We start from the raw sequence: 17,288 nt of genomic DNA, 5'->3' as shown, positions 1-17,288 counted from the left end.
TTTGGTTTTGAAACTCTGTACACTTGTGTTCAGACATATTTTGTCCTTCTGGTGAACTGTTCCATTGATCAGAGTGAGTGACTCTCTACATCTTCTCATTAGTTTTAACCTGAAGCCTTCTGGCAGATGCTAAAGTAGTAGCAACTGCAAGTCCTGTTTGCTTGGGACGTTATTTTCATCTTTTTACTCTAAATTATTCTCTCTCTTTGGGTGTGAAATATGTTTCTTGAAGATAACAAAAGAGTGGATTTTATTTTCTAAATAACTTGTGTTTTTTGCTTGGAGACTGGATACTATTGGAATTTACCACTATTACTGAAAGATGTGTATTTATAGCTGTCATGTTGTAGATTGAATGATGTTTATTTTCTTATCCATGCTTTGCATAACTGCTGTCATAGCTTGATTTTAACTTTTTTTTTTTTTTAAATCTAGCTTCAGATAAAAGCTCAGGTACTCTTATCCTCTACAGCTCATAGTATTTCTTCCAGTGTTCTTTATTGAGATGAATTGGTGCTCATAAATTTCTTTAGGCTTGTTTATCATGAAAGGTTTTTCTTTCTTCATCAGTAATGACAGATACCTTTTCAGCGAATGTAGTCTGGGTTGGCATCTGTGATGTTAGGAATTTAAGTCACTTTACTTCAAGCTCCTTTGACCTCAAAAAGCTTTCAATTTTTAAATTTTATTATTTTATTTATTTACATTCCAAATCTTGCCTGCGTCCTTGTCCCCTCTCCACATGTTCTTTACTACATCCCCTCCCCCCTTTGCTTCTGAGAGGGTGCTAAGCCACCCACTCACCTTATTGACTAATAAGTTCTTATTCTTAGACTCCTGTCGCTCTATGTGACTCGAGCTTTCTAGTTTGCCATTATTTGGATCCTTTCTGTATTCTTTTATTGTGGGCTTTACTATCTGACTTGTGTAGTTAGTGTATAGTGTGTTTTTCTTAAACCTAAATTGCTATCTTTTTTATAGATTTTGGAAGTTTTCTTCTATGATTTTAATGATAATATGTTAGATTATTTGATGTAAAATTCTTTTCTCTTTATGCCTATAATTCATAGTTATGCTCTTTTCATGGTATCTAGGAGTTCCTGCATAGTCCCTTCATTATATGTTTTTAAATTTATACTTTTCTTTGATTGAATGATCAAATTCCTCTAGTTTGTCATGAAGCTCAGCTATTCTGTCTGCTATAGTTTATTTTGTTGGTAACACTTTCCACTGCATTCTTTATTACATATACTTTTTTATTTTATTTTTTTTTCATTTCAGTTTGTTTTTTTTTTTCTCAGCATTTGTATTGAACTCAATTTCCTCTTTGAACAGTCCTCATCTTTTGTTTGTTTCTTAGGCTTCAGTTGGGAGTTTATTTATATTCTTCTTCATTTTCGTGGCTTGTTTGAATCCTTTGAAATCTTTGAACATATTTCTCATTGTTCCTTTAAACTCTGTTTCTTGTCTTTCATCCAAGTTGTTCTCACCAAGACATTTACTAGGAGCTTGGTGATCTTTGAGGTAAACATATTGTCTTGGTTTTCAATATTGCTTATTTTTAGAAGATAACAATCTAATAGAAAGGATGTCGGTTATATATTTTGGTATGAGAATTTTAGCTTCGAATTTCAGAATGCACCAATTGATAGTTAGACTGCATGGTTTAGGAGATGGAGATGTGGAAAGTCAGTGTTCTATGTGGCCTATAGGGATGAATGGCTATGAGATAAAATATGATATGCACTGTGACAAAATAATAGGAATATATATAAAACAAAATTTCAATGGGAAGCATTTTATAAAAGCGTACGCTGATCACTTACTAAACATTTATGTTTTCCTGTTGTATAACCATTTTACATTCTTTTCTTATGCTTACAAATTATGATTTCATATGGCTGATATAATTTTTTAATGTTACATGTATATAATAAATAATGATTAAATTCATACTGTGAACATTCTAGATGCTGAGGTCACAGCCAAATTGCCAATAACGTTCAAAATTTGGTGGACATTTTCTGAGATAATCTTCATGGGACCTATCTGAAACCACAAGAATTCAAGTGTGGATTTTGATCTGGTATCTGGAGGCTGAGGTAGCTAACACACTAAGGCCTGGATATCCAGATACTATGTAAGATTGTTTTTTGATAGCATGTAAAGATGATGCTTCATATCAGATATCCGAGTTGTGTGTATACTTCTTCCTGTCCTTTTTCCATTGTAACACAATAATGTGTATAGCAAAACATGAGTCAAAGGCCTAAAAAAAAATTAGCTTATTCAGTAGCAAATAACAATATTGTCTATGGAATTTTTCTAAACACCCCTTGCTTATATTTTCTAATCATATAATGTATGCCTTGGGTTGGGGTTAGCAGGGTTGAGAATGGTCAACACAATATGTTTTATTATTTTGCATTTTATTAGGGGTCATCTTGGGCCTCCAGGTTCTCTGGTTTCTCTGTTATCTCTACACTATTCTTTAGATATGTCTCTGCAGTTTGCATTGGGTTATTTTTTATTTTGTTCTTCAATATCTTCTTTTAGTTTAGTGAGAATGTAGGCTTCCTCTCACTAGGCAACTATTTACCTACAAGCTTCAAAAAATATTATTTTTCACTCAAATATTTTAACTACTTTATACATTGCGTTAATTTATCTACTCTACATGCACTTTTAATATATAAATACTAAATATAAAACATACAAATAATAATATATAAATAATATTTAACAATATTATTTTGGGACAATAATGTTTATTTCAAGAGTGAATAAAAATCCTATTTGGAAATTATATTTCTTATTAACATTATAGCATATTCTGTCATGTTAAATCCAGTTTATTTCAGGTCATATTTTGACTGTTTCATCCAATAGCAATGATTTCAGTTTTTATATCTTTACTTCGTTTTCATTATTTAAAAGGTAATTTGCTTTAAATTGTCTAGAATTATGTTCTTCATGTGTACTCAGTGAGTAAATGGGGTATATTGATGATTCTTTTGTCTTTCATATTGTATGAACCTCATTAGATATTTCACTTTAATACTAAGTCAATGAATTGATTTGAATAGCCTGAAATAAGAATTTCTAGGCATATGTTATAAAAACTGAGTAAAGAAGAATCAGGGAATCACATTTAGTAGGATTGTGTCTTGGATCAGAATTCCAACAGGTGACTGTAAAAGTAACTTTTGATTGCCTAATGTTATTGTCTCGGAGGCTTACTGCTGAATAAGCTGACACTCTTTAGTTCTTTCTGAACTCTGACTGGCGTGTTCACCTCGGCTCTTCTGGCTCAAATGTTTCTTCAAGATGACTGATTCAAGATGGCTTCTCCGAGTTTCTCACTGAATTGCTCTGCTTGGAAAAATGCCTGTGAACTCTATGAACTGAACTGCCTAAACTCAACTGTACAGTACTCTCAAACTCTACTGTACTCTTTTCTTTCTGTCCTGTCTGTTTGTTCTTCTGTATTATCTGTCTGTCTATACCTTACTTTTTTCTATTTTCTGTTTGCCTTCTTGAATTCCCCTGTTCTTTCTCCATGTACTCTCTTATTCTGTCTCTGTACTGTCTCTCCTCTTAAATTACTCAATGGACCTGACTAAGTAGAACTAAGAGATTTTCCTGCCTCTCTTTCCTGGGATTAAAGTTGTGTCTGTATTCCACCAAGAATAGCCATGTTTCTGATTTCAAATTTGTCTACAGATGACACAGGAAGTAAGTGTGTGTGTGCTTTTTTGTGTGTAAATGTGTATGTGTGTATGCATGTATATGTATGTGCAGGTACATGTGCATGTGTGGATGTGTGTGAGTGGGTGTATGTTTGTGTGTGTATATGCATGTGCATGTGTGTGTGTGAATGTATGTGACTGTATGTGTTAGTGCCTCTGTGTGTATGTGTGCATGTCTGTGTGTTTTCTGTGTGAAGCTCACTAGGTTAATTAGATTTCAGATAGGCAATATGAAGTCAGTATAGACCACAAACAACACTCTATCTGGTAAAAATCGAAGGTAAGATAGATAAACACACAAAAATACACACATTCACACATACAGAGATGGGGGAGAAAGGAGATATACTATTAATATAGAGATGAAGCAGAAAGTAATATAAAAGGAAACTATTAGGAATTCAAAATTATCCAGTGATTTATTTTTATACAAGGAGATATGGGATTGGCTTCTATTATATTGTTCATCCTGCTCTCAAAAATCCTGGGTGCAAGGATCCTTCTACTTTAGGCTTCCAAGTTTCAGGGGGTACGTGTGGGTACCAAGGCCATTGTCTCTCTTCAGTGGCTTTTAATAATTGTCTAAAACAATTTGATTAGAAAATTGCCTATGTAGCAAGTAGCATCACAGCAGAGGTCAGATGTGAGTCGCTCTCTAAGAAATCTGTTTAGTACCTTGAAGAGGAGAAAAGGAAAAAAGTGATAGGAAAGCAATGCAAATTAAGACATAGTGTCATTCATATATTAGAATATAAGAAATGAAGGAAATAAACTGAGTTTTATTAAATGAGTAAAGTTATCATTATCCTCATAGTCTTTTCCTCATTGTCCATTCAAATTGTGTAAAGAAAATGATGTAAGACAAGAGTGAAGATAAGTGGAAAAAGCTGTGAGGGTTCCCTTTATGTTCCTTTTCTCTGTGTACTAAGCTCAACTCCAAATGGATCAAGGACCTCCACACAAAGCCAGACTCTCTGAAGCTAATAGAAAAGAAACTGGGGAAGACCCTTAAGGACATCGATACTGGGGAAAGTTCCTGAACAGAGCACCAATAGCATATGCTCTAAGACCAAGAATTGAGAAATGAGACCATAAAATTACAAAGTTTCTGTAAAGCAAAGGACACCATCAAAAAGACAAATCGGCAACCAACAAATTGGGAAAAGATCTTCACCAACCCTACATCAGCTAGAGGGCTCATATCCAATATATACAAAGAACTCAAGAAGTTAGACACCAGAAAACCAAATAACTCTATTAAAAAATGATGTACAGAATTAAACAAAGAATTCTCACCTGAAGAGCTTCGGATGGCGGAGAAACATCTTAAAAAATGCTCAACTTCATTAGTCATTAGGGAAATGCAAATCAAAACAACCCTGAGATTTCACCTTACACCAGCCAGAATGGCTAAGATTAAAAACTCAGGAGACAGCAGGTGTTGGCAAGGATGTGGAAGAAAGAGGAACACTCCTCCACTGCTGGTGGGGTTGCAAATTGGTACAACCACTCTGTAAATCAGTCTGGCGGTTCCTCAGAAAACTGGGCACCTCACTTCCAAAAGATCCTGCTATACCACTCCTGGGCATATACCCAGAGGATTCCCCAGCAGGTAATAAGGATACGTGCTCCACTATGTTCATAGCAGCCCTATTTATAATAGCCAGAAACTGGAAAGAACCCAGGTATCCCTCAACAGAAGAATGGATGCAAAAAATGTGGTATATATACACAATGGAGTACTATTCAACCATTAGAAACAATGAATTCATGAAATTCTTAGGCAAATGGATGGAGCTGGAGAACATCATACTAAGTGAGGTAACCCAGTCTCAAAAGATCAATCATGGTATGCACTCACTAATAAGTGGATATTAGCCTGGAAAACTGGAATACCCAAAACATAATCCACACATCAAATGAGGTACAAGAAGAACGTAGGAGTGGCCCCTGGTTCTGGAAAGACTCAGTGTAGCAGTATAAGGCAAAACCAGAACAGGGAATTGGGAAGCGGTAGGTGGGAGAACAGGGGGAGGGAAGGGGGCTTATGTGACTTTCGGGGAGTGGGGGACCAGAAAAGGGGAAATCATTTGAAATGTAAATAAAAAATGTATCGAATGAAATTTAAAAAATTTAAAAAAATTAAAAAAACAATCAGGAAGCTGTGCTGAGCACAATACTGTAGAAGTGTGTCTAGGAATTATCTTATATGGGTTTATTACTGTAAAGAAATACCATGATCACAACAATTCCTATAAAGGCAATCATTTAATTGGGGGCTATGTTACAGTTCAAGTATTTAATCTGATACCCTCATGTTTGGAGGCATGACAGCAAGCAGGAAGGCATGGTTATGGACAGGTAGCTGAGAATTCTAGATAGGTAGGCAGCAGGAAGAGAGTGAGACAATGGGCCTGGCTGGAGCATCTGAAACTTCAACGTCAACTCACTTCGCCATACTTCCTCCAGCAAGACCACATCTTTCTAACAAGGACACACCTACTCTACCAAGGCCATACTTTTTTAAAAAATTTTATTAGATATTTTCTTTATTTACATTTCAAATGTTATCCCCTTTCCTTGTTTCCGCTGAAAACCCCCATCCCATCCCACCTGCCCCTGCTCACTAACCCACCCACACTCACTTCCCTGACCTGGCATTGCCCTACCCTTTGGTGTACAGAGCCATATTGGGGCAGTCTTGCACTTGGTCAGAGTTTGACTTTGGTCAAGGTTAACTTCTCCCAGTTAGCCAGGATCCTGCTCCACCTAGGGTGGAGTGCACGTAGTAAAGGTTAAGTTCATTGTTCTTCCTGGTATAGGGATTCCTGAATTAAACAGGTGACCCACCCAGCTGCCGGAGCAGTCAAGACGAAGACCTCCAAGAGAAGCTAGACAACTTCCACCGGAACTCAGCCTGGAGTCTGGGGGGAAGGGTTTGCCCGAACTGTTAAAAGGTCCGGCGCCATTAAAGTTTACGGCTTTGATCAGTGAACATTGACTTAGCCGTACTTTCTTTTCGCCGCTCTTCCCTATGACCCCAAAATTCTCTCAACAGGTAACCCAGTTTACATGTAGCTGCTGGCGGCTACATAGTGGCGCCTGAACGTGGGAAGACCTGGCACGAGAGAATTTCTTGAGGTAGCCCTATCCAGCGAAGCTTCGTGGAAAAGGTGAAAATTAATGGTGTCCGCACGGTAAGCAACATAGAGGGCAAAACTAGCGCTAGTGAATTCGTGTCTATGGTTGTGAGTGCAGGAATGGATACAGTTTTTCAAGCATACTGCGTGGACCCAGCGCAGGACTGCTTGGGTTGATAAGATAGGGAAATATGGGGAAGGAATTTGGTAGGCATTTGCCCAAAGCTCGTAAGAGCTGATTTCGGCAAAAAGAAAGGGGTTTTTAAAAATAGGCATATGTCCACAGCTTCTAAGAGCTGTTTAAAGAGGAAAATGGATGCAATTGCTTAACAAGCACGCTTAACTTTCTGTGTATCTTTCCGTGTTTGTCCCGGTGCACCGACTGTCTATGTGTATGTTTATGTCCTCTCTGTGTCTTTGTGTGAATGACTGTTTCATGTTAAAAAGAAAAAATTGGTAAAGATTACATCTGCTGGTAACCTTTTGAGCTAGCCACAGTTTGTGTGGGGATTGATTCAAAGCCACGCTGCAGCAGCGTAGCTCACTCACCCAAGACAGAAACATGGCTGGGGAAAAAGCCGCTCTTAAAAGCCCAGAAACCTCGAGATTTGGGAAGACTTTGGTTTGGCTTGTGAAATTCATGTAGTCGCTTTATACTTGTTTTTAATTGGTTTTAATGATATAAGGCTTTACATTTCTTGACTAAAGAGTTATAAATTAATTGGTTATTATGTAAAAGGTATAGTGTTATTAAGAAAAGGTTAGTTTAAAACTGGTAATTCAGTGTTAGAGCCATCTTAACTAACTACACGTGGCCTAACGCCACTCATGCTTTGTTCTTGTTTATAATTGGATTTAAAGGTATATTTTGCATGTCTTGACTATAGAGTATTGGCTTAAGTCACTGCACATGATTTAAAAGGTATAATGTTATTAACAAAAGTCAGGTTAAGGCTGGTAGTTTAGGGTAGTCGCCATTTTGAACACGTGGCATGATGGTTAAGGCTGGTAGTTTAGGGTAGTCGCCATTTTGAACACCACATGGCATGACGCAATCCAGGAAATACAGGCCTTTGGGACGCTCCTAAATTGGCATGGTGTTTCATGTGAATCTTGGCCTGGAGATTAGACTTAATGAAGATTAAGATCTAAAATATTGTCTCTTTAATAAGTTACACTGTTATACACTTGAACATAAGAACTGGCATACAAACCTTGTGCTGTAAATATGTGTTTGCCATTAATTTTAAAGAAAATAGATTGTTTAAAATTGAGATTTGCTTCCAAAATTACAATTGTGCTCTAATATTGCAAGAAAACATTGAGTTACAATAAAAATCAGTGTGTCATTGGCTACAGTTTTCAGTTTGCAGGCTCGTAATTGTTAACACTTTGTAATTAAGATAATTTTAAGAGTGATACAGCTATGGGTTTTAGAGGCCCATTGCCTCTTTTCCACAAGTTTATAGGCTACAATGGTAGGAGCAAAATTTAACCCTCCAAGATTAAAAAGGAGATCTCTGTAGAAATGTATTTGATATCAAGTAGGTTCCTTTGACCATGAAATTACAGGTTTCTTTTGTTTAATCCTGAAAACGTCCTAGCAGGTTTGGGTCTGGTCTTAGTTAAAAGGCTCAGGTCTAGTCCTTGCCAAGGACTAAAGGTGGATCCTAGGGCAAATAAAAAAAAAAAAAAAAAAAAAAGGTTTTTGACTTATCCAGGTGTGGGTTAAAATGCAGTTCAAATCTATGAAAGGTCAAGGAGGCTATAAAAGCATTAACATTTGGCCTGTCTACTCCCTATAAAATTATTGTAAATTTAAAGGGTTGGTTTTTTGCTTTACATTCTGATAATTATAAAAGCATTTGCTTCTAATTTTAAAGAGACAACAAAACAATTTCATTAGAAAGTTTTGCCTCAAGGAATGGCTAACAGCCTTATGTCTTGTGAGAAAAAGTGTTTTGTCTCTGTTTCAATACTAGAAGTTAAGATCTTAAAATTTTCAGTGTATAATGTTCATAGAATGTTTGTTACAGGCCCTTGCTCCTATAGACTTTTAGAATTTTTAGGTAAATGGCTTTCAAAAGTTGTTAGGATATATTAATTGGCTTTATCTTATATTTACCTCATTTTAAGCTTGCCACAGAAGGTCTTAAACCTCTGTTTTCAAGGTAGGAAACGTTTGTTCCTTGCTTCAAGCAACAATCAAATTTATTATTAATGGTTGATCTATTACATGGCAAGCATTTTTAGGCAAAATTAATAATTGTTATCCAAAAGATAATTTGTACTATCAGATCACATGTTTATTCCTTTAAGTTTCTCCCTGCTTCAACACAGATACCTGAATTGGGTGCTATAGCAGCTATTTTTAAGATGTTAAAGGTCAAGCTTTTAATAATAGTAGATATACATAGCTCATGGTTTATAATTGCTTAAAATTGGTCCATTTTTAATACTGCTAATTCTTAATTTCTACAGTTTGTACAAATGTGATTCAAATTTCTAAGAACAAAGGATATATTCTCTAAATGACTGTCCTTTAGGTATTTGAAATAATTTTATATTTTGTGCACATCAAATTATAAAGATTTGTTCTTGATGTCCTCAATTTCTACCTCTACCACGTAATGGTGTTAATCCTAGAGGACTTAGTTATTACAGATAAATGATATTCATATTTCTAATTTAAAAGATTAAAAAAATATGTACATGTGACTAATGATTCATTTTTAGGCTGTCTAGTTGCAACTGCTCTAACAGAAAAAGCAACTATATTTTATATAATTACATAGTTATTGCCTATGTTATGGGTTATACTTTGTGTTCCAACTTAAATTAATAAAACAATATCTTCTTGGAAGAAAGAAGAGAGGGGAAATTGTGTCCCTGTGCATATAATTTAAATTATGCTTACATGTTTTTAAGAAAATTTTAAAATTTTAAAATTTAGATGCCAAGAAACTCCTTGCTAAATGTATATGACATCTTGTAATTAGACATATTGATGTCTAGGTGAAATGAAGGAATTCACTTACTAACATATGCCATGATCCTGATTTAATATTGGGGGAGAAGGCATGTCCTCTGTTTTTTCCACAGAATGCTGCAGAAGATATGCTGACTGTGTGCTTGCTGAATGCCCAGACCATGGTAACATAAGAGCTATATTGGGTATATGTTCTTGACTTACCTCAATTGTTAAATGTCCCAGGTTAGATAAATTGCCTAGCTTCAAGCTTTTAGACTTTGTGGGACAGAACATGGAGACTGTTATGCTAGCTTAGGAAAAATTAATTAAGAAGAGTTAAAATGACTCTTCTCCTTATTGTGTTCAGCTGACTCAACCATAGACTGGTCTAGAAATAATTCCAATATTGAAGATTCCAATTTTGAAGATGGCTAACAATCTTCAGCCAGCTGTGTTAATTTAACATATAGTCTCCACTTTTCCTGAGAAGTAACAGCTTAATTCTTGATTCACAAGGCTACCTCTCCACCTCAGAGGCCAAGCTTTGGATCCTTAAAGTTGTTAATTTACAACTGAATTGGATACTTCTGGGACAAGTTAATCCTATTCCACCTTTAACTCTTGACCTTGTCTGTTAAGCAGACTGGCTGTCTCCACCCAGGCTCACCTGGATGGAGAGATTACATGTCTGTTAAAGACACTTGCAGACCCCCCTGGCTTCAAAACTTACACAAGTGGATCTCCAAAGAGGGAGCCACATAGAACTCAGATCTATGTGTGTTTGTTTATGAACAAACATGGGTACCAGCGAGACGTGCGAGGCAAAGCACTGCATGGGGAGGTGAATTTCTGCTTCTGAGTCCCCAGGAAGTACACCTAATTGCATAGGGGTTAACGTCGAGAGGCTGTCCTTAAAATAATAAGGGAGCCTATTACCCCTCCTCTGAAAAAGACGTTATACAATATTTAAGAGGAATTACGGTCAATGCTTCCCCTCCTGGTTAAGGCCCGCCTTCTTATGAAGGATATTTATCCACTTGTTTTCTACCTCCTCGTGTTCAAATTAATAAAAAAAGGGAGGACATGTACAGAGCCATATTGGGGCAGTCTTGCACTTGGTCAGAGTTTGACTTTGGTCAAGGTTAACTTCTCCCAGTTAGCCAGGATCCTGCTCCACCTAGGGTGGAGTGCACGTAGTAAAGGTTAAGTTCATTGTTCTTCCTGGTATAGGGATTCCTGAATTAAACAGGTGACCCACCCAGCTGCCGGAGCAGTCAAGACGAAGACCTCCAAGAGAAGCTAGACAACTTCCACCGGAACTCAGCCTGGAGTCTGGGGGGAAGGGTTTGCCCGAACTGTTAAAAGGTCCGGCGCCATTAAAGTTTACGGCTTTGATCAGTGAACATTGACTTAGCCGTACGTTCTTTTCGCTTCTCTTCCCTATGACCCCAAAATTCTCTCAACAGGTAACCCAGTTTACATGTAGCTGCTGGCGGCTACACTTTGGAAATGAGACTTTTTGGGTCCAAGGGCCTCTCCTCTCATTGATGTCTGACCAGAAGGCCATACTTCTAATAATACCACTTCCTCTGAGTCTATGGGAGATTATTTTCATTAAAATCTCCACAGATGTTAACAAACTAATGACATCATCAGGGCAATATAGTGTTAAAAATTATAAGATGAAAATTAAAAATACTTAGCAAACTTAAATGGGATTGAAGCATCCACACTTGAGCCTTCCTTCTTGTTAAGTTTCATATGGTCTCTGAGTTTTATTATACATATCCTAAAAATGTTGGCTAATATCCACTTGTCAGTGAGCACATATTATATGTGTCCTTTTGAGTCTGGGTTATCTCACTCAGGATGGTATTTTCCCCAATTCCATCCTTTTACCTGCAAAATTCATAAAGTCCTCATTTTTAATAGCTGAGTTCTATTTTGTTATGTAAATGTACCATATTTTTTCTAACCATTATTGCATTGAGGAACATCTGGGTTGTTTCCAGGTTCTTGCTATTATAAATAAGAGCTATGAACATAGCAGGGAATATGTTATTGTTATATGTTGGAGCATCTTTTGGGTATATGCCCAGAAGTGGTGTAACTGGTTTTTCACGTATAACTATTTCCAGTTGCTTAATGGATCACAAAATTGACTTCCAGAGTGGTTGTACCAGCTTGCAATCCCATCATCAGCAATGGAAGAGTGTTCCTCTTTCTCCACATCCTCACCAGCATCTGCTGCTTCTTGAGTTTTTGATCTTAGCCATACTGATTAGTCTAAAGTGGAATCTCAGGGATGTTTTGATTTGCATTTCCCCTGATGACTAAAGATGTCGACATTTCCTTAAGTGTTTCTCAGCCATTTGAGATTCCTCAGTTGAGAATTCTCTGTTAAGCATTGTAACTCATGTTTAAATTGGGTTATTTGGTCTTCTGGAGTCTAACTTGTTGAGTTCTTTGTATATTTTGGACAGTAGGCCTTTATCGCATGTGGGGTTAGTGAAGATCTTTTCCCAATCTGTAGGTTGCCATTTTGTCCTATGCCTATCAGAAGCTGTTGAATTTCATGAGGTCCCATTTGTCAATTGTTGATCTTATAGACTGAGCCATTGATGTTCTATTCAGGAAATTTTATCCTCTACCAATGGATTCAAGGTTCTTCCCAAATTTTTCTTCTATTACATTCAGTGTATCTGGTTTAATGTGGAGGTCCCTGATCCACCTGGACTTGAGCTTTGTACAAGGTGATAAATAAGAATCAACTTTCATTCTTCTACATTCAGACCTCCAGTTATACCAGCACCAGTTGTTGAATGGAATGCGTGAACAACAATATGTAAAAATAGAATTTATTGGAGTATTTGACTGATCACAAGTCAATCATGAAACATGCTTGTAAAATTTAAGAAATAATAAAAAATAAAGCTCAAGTAGAATATCATTTTTATCATAATAAGATATAGATTATCTTACTTCTAACTTGAAGGTACAGTAACTTATATTTCTGTTTTTTTTTACAGTAAATTATCCAAAGTAATTGAGAAATGCATATTTTCATGCTTAGCATTATTATGTAACCGAAATGAGAAGACATGAATAAAAATTTTACTTTAATCTTGTAGATAAAGGTAACTAGGTAGCTATGATCTAACACTTCTCATTAAACTAATGACTTTACCTAATTCTTAAGTATGCTGAATGCAGCTCATTAAGGTTTGATTCTTTCATGTTCATTATAGAACCACCTTGTGAGTTTTTCTGGTTTTTTTTTTTTTAATAGCCATCCTATAAGAAACATAACCTACTTATCCAAGGATAAAGAATCTCTTTTAATTTCCCCTCCACCACCCTCACCCCCATTTACTTCTCCATTTCTTTTTAGAAAAAGGTAGGCTGTCCCAACCCGCAGGACAGTCAACAGGGTTCCTTTAAGCCACCTAGAGGAAAGGCGATGGGGCAACAAGACACAAGAGAGAGAGGCCGGACAGCCTGTCTAGTTCTGATCAAGCTGTCAAACTTTAATTTTCAGACAAGTCAATATAAAGGGAAGCATACAAGGTTTGGGAGGGGTAAAGGGGGGAACAATCTCAGGGGGTTGGCATCATTTCTAAGAAACAGTTTCTCATAATTTCTGGTAAAGCTAGTTATTGCTGTTGGAATGTTGGCATGATAAAAGGGGGGTCATGAGGTGGTGAAGTGGAAAGGGGTTGCTACAGTAACCTATCTACAGATGAACGTCAAAAGGAGGGGGTTTTGAGATTTACATAGGAATAGTTCCTGGCATGGAGATCTAAGTGAGAATGACTCCTGGTATCGAGGTCTCCTGGCATTGAGAGCCAGGAGGGGATGGCTCCTGGTATGGAGAGTTCTTGGCATTGAGTTCTGAGGATGGCTCCCGGCAGTAGGCCTCCCATAGATATCAACCAGCCATGGCATTTCAAGTTGCATAGGACTAAGCCCATAATTTATTAAGGAAGATGGAAGTGACCCACTAGGAAGAAAGGGTCCAAAAGGCAAGCAAAGTGTCAGTGACAGGCTGTGCTTCCACTGTTTGGAATCCCAAAAGAAGTCCAAGCTATACAACTGTAACATACATGTAGAGAGCCTAGGTTAGTCTCATACAGGCTCCCTGGTTGGCTGTTCAGTCTTCGTGTGCCCCTATAGTCCTAGGTTAGTTGATTCTATAAATTTTCTTGGGGTGTATTTGAACCCTTTGGCTCCTAGGGACTTTCCTCTACATCTTCTGTGGGATTTCCCCAAACTTAGCCTAGTATGAGTTTCTATCAGTTTCTGGACTGTTTCTATCAGTTGCTGGGTGAAGCCTTTCTGACAGGGGGCTTCTTAACAGAATGTAATATGTCAGATTGATCCTTTACGATTTTTGTTGTTTTTGTTTGTTTGTTTTGTTTGTTGGTTTATTTTTGTTGTTTTATCTTACAGCGTTAATCAACTGTATTTGGTGGTCTTTCTGGCCATCAAAAATAAAGTAGACTACAGTACCCTGTGCTGGGAAAACTAGCATAGATTCTTATTGATGATAAAGGCATCACTTTCCTGGTCAGCCCAAACATCCTTATAACTAATAAGTTTTTGAGTGTATGTTGTGGAATCTCACAGTCTGGCATCATTTTTTAAAATCCCGTTTTAGATTTCTCTATTCCAGGCTTTTAAATTGTCTATTTGCATGTCTCTTCTTGGATTTTGCTGAACAACTCATTAGGTTTTGAGTTGTTCTCACGATCTAAAATTGCTAAGCCACATTCAGTGTTCATTTCAAACATATTTTCAATGTTTACACTATAAAGAGGAAAGGAAATATCCAAGCCTGGAAGTTCTCTTCTTTTAGGACAACAAAATTGGGCACTCCACAAATGATGTGGCAGGGTGAGAATATTCCCAGTCCAAAAGGAAGAAAACAAAACAAAACACAAAATACAACAGCACAAAGGATAGTGATTCTACAGTAAGCCCCAAGAAAACACAAAATTTACAACCCTCAGGACTGTATTTGGAAATGGTGTCTTTCCTTTGACACTTCCTCTGTCTCATAACATTTCTGCTTAAGTCATATTAATAGTAATTATTATTCTGGTTCATCACTGTACAATCTTTTCTTAAAATTCTATTCAGTACTCTACTCATAAATCTATTGGATTAAGTTGAGCTCTTTTTAGTGACCTATCAGATTCACACTACAGCAAAGACCTTCCAAACTGAGCACTATTTATAAAACTAAATTTAATTTATTCCAAACAAGAAATATCAATTAAATATAATAAAATTTATATCTTTATTTTGGAACTTGAGTTATTTTTGAGTAAACTACAAGATCCAATCTTACATCTGATTTAACTAGAACATTTTTGACGAATGAAAACAAAAAAAAGTAAAGAAACTAAAAAGGGCTAAAATGTACCAAGTCCTCAAAGTATCCATTACTCACCAATGATATTATCACAGTTATATGAAATAGAAACTTCCAGGTATTAATCATGTACCTCTTCCATGCCATCTGCTTTAATTCTCTGCTCTAATGAACAGAGATGATGTTTAAACAATATGTTTGAAAATCTTCAAATTTATGCAATAGCTATCAGCTGAAAATAAAAGAAACTGAAGTTTTTAACACCTCAACAGCTGTTTCCCCTCTCTCTTCTCCCTGATCCCAACTTCCAAAATCTCTCCTCCTATCCCTTTTACTCCTCAGTTTCCCTTCAGTAAAGGGCAGGACTCCCAGGGTATCAACCAACCATGTTAAATCATGTTGAAGCCAACCTAGGCACCTCCTCTCCTATTAAGGCTGGGTGAGCTGTTCCAGTAAGGGGAAAGGGTCACAACACAGGACCTGTTCCCCCTTTTAGATTTACCACAATAGAAACCAAAGTTCTTATATTCATAAAATAAACTAATAAATCAATTGGCTGGTTATTCTTTTAAACACTGAAAATTTATAAAATAGTTACAGTAAACTAGCAGAGTAAATTATTTGACAGTGAAGAGTTGATACTTCACCTAGGGATGCCTTTTTTATTCATTAAATTTCAAGCCCAACAAATCTTTTCAGAGACTGTTAATTGTAACAGTCACTACTGGAAGCTACTGTGGAAAAATACATTTAAAGTAGCTTAGTCAAGAAAGTTTTCAGGCATAGATGTATTTACACAGGAATGTAAAGGTACCAAGCAATCAATGAATAGGAAAAGTTCAGTTGTTTGTTAATATATTTTATTTCTCAAATTTACTCATTAGAGGTACCATTAAAATACTATGTCCTGAGATATTCTCAATGAAAAGAATAGGTCTTTTTCAGAAACTTATTTCACTTTAATGATTCTGAAGGTGAACTTTAATTCAGCCCAAGATTGAGTGTGAGGTGGAGTAATTCATATGTAAGGACCTAACTTCAATCTCTAGTACTACAACATTCAACATTAACTAAATTAAATAATTAATACCTCAAATATGTTAGAAAACCAATGAAGTGATTTTATCTAATTTCCCAAAATGAGTTAGTGAAGATGTTTTCAGTAGATGAGCAATTTAAGGATAAATTAATTCTAACATAAGGCATTAGAATTAAAAATGGAATATTTACCAATATGATTGGCATAACAGAAACAATTTTAGCACTTTTAAAATACTATATTATGTATATGTGATTTTGTTTATAAGATACTTGAGACTAACCTAAAAACAGATTTTGATATTTAATCTCAAGTAGAGTAATACAGACGTACTCCATCTACCTCAGCGTTACAAATTTGTCGTATCCTACATTCACCACAGGTAATATTACAACTTTCTGACTAATGGCACACTATTCTACGTAAGGCACTTCAAAAAATATAGGATTCCAGCCCACAAATGTCAACCTCCACAGTCAAACTGCAGTTCACTTTGAAGACCAAGGGATGTAGTGTTTATCTACTCTTAACCAATGAACATTTCTATTTCAAGCTTGCCATTACACTCTTTTCTTTGCACTATACATTTGGAATATCTATAATAGTTTTCATAACTAGTTACTATGGGAATGTAACATAGGATAACTGACAGAATATTGAAGAAAATGAACATCTCTAGGCATAAGAAACACCAATGGCTTACACCTAAAATCCTTTTAAGCTGTAAAAATTACTAACTTGTAGCTGTTTCAGAATCTACTGTTGTAAATACAAACTGAAAATTGTAGCTGGAACCAGACAGAAAAAGAAATTTGGGCAAAGCAACTAACAAGCAAAATAAAGAGAGTATTATTTAATTCTGGACAACTACAAACACACTCATGAAACTTTAGTCTTTAGAACAGAGCAATCAGATCATTCAGTTATTACAAAAGATAGACTAAACCAATAGCAAAAAAGTAAAGTGAAGTATATGGATCAGGGTCAGAAAATGTATTTTAGAAAATAATGTCAT

This window comes from Apodemus sylvaticus, chromosome 9 (genome assembly GCF_947179515.1).
Source record: "Apodemus sylvaticus chromosome 9, mApoSyl1.1, whole genome shotgun sequence".
Classification (NCBI taxonomy): Eukaryota; Metazoa; Chordata; class Mammalia; order Rodentia; family Muridae; genus Apodemus; species Apodemus sylvaticus.
Note: the sequence above shows the minus strand (reverse complement) of the source record.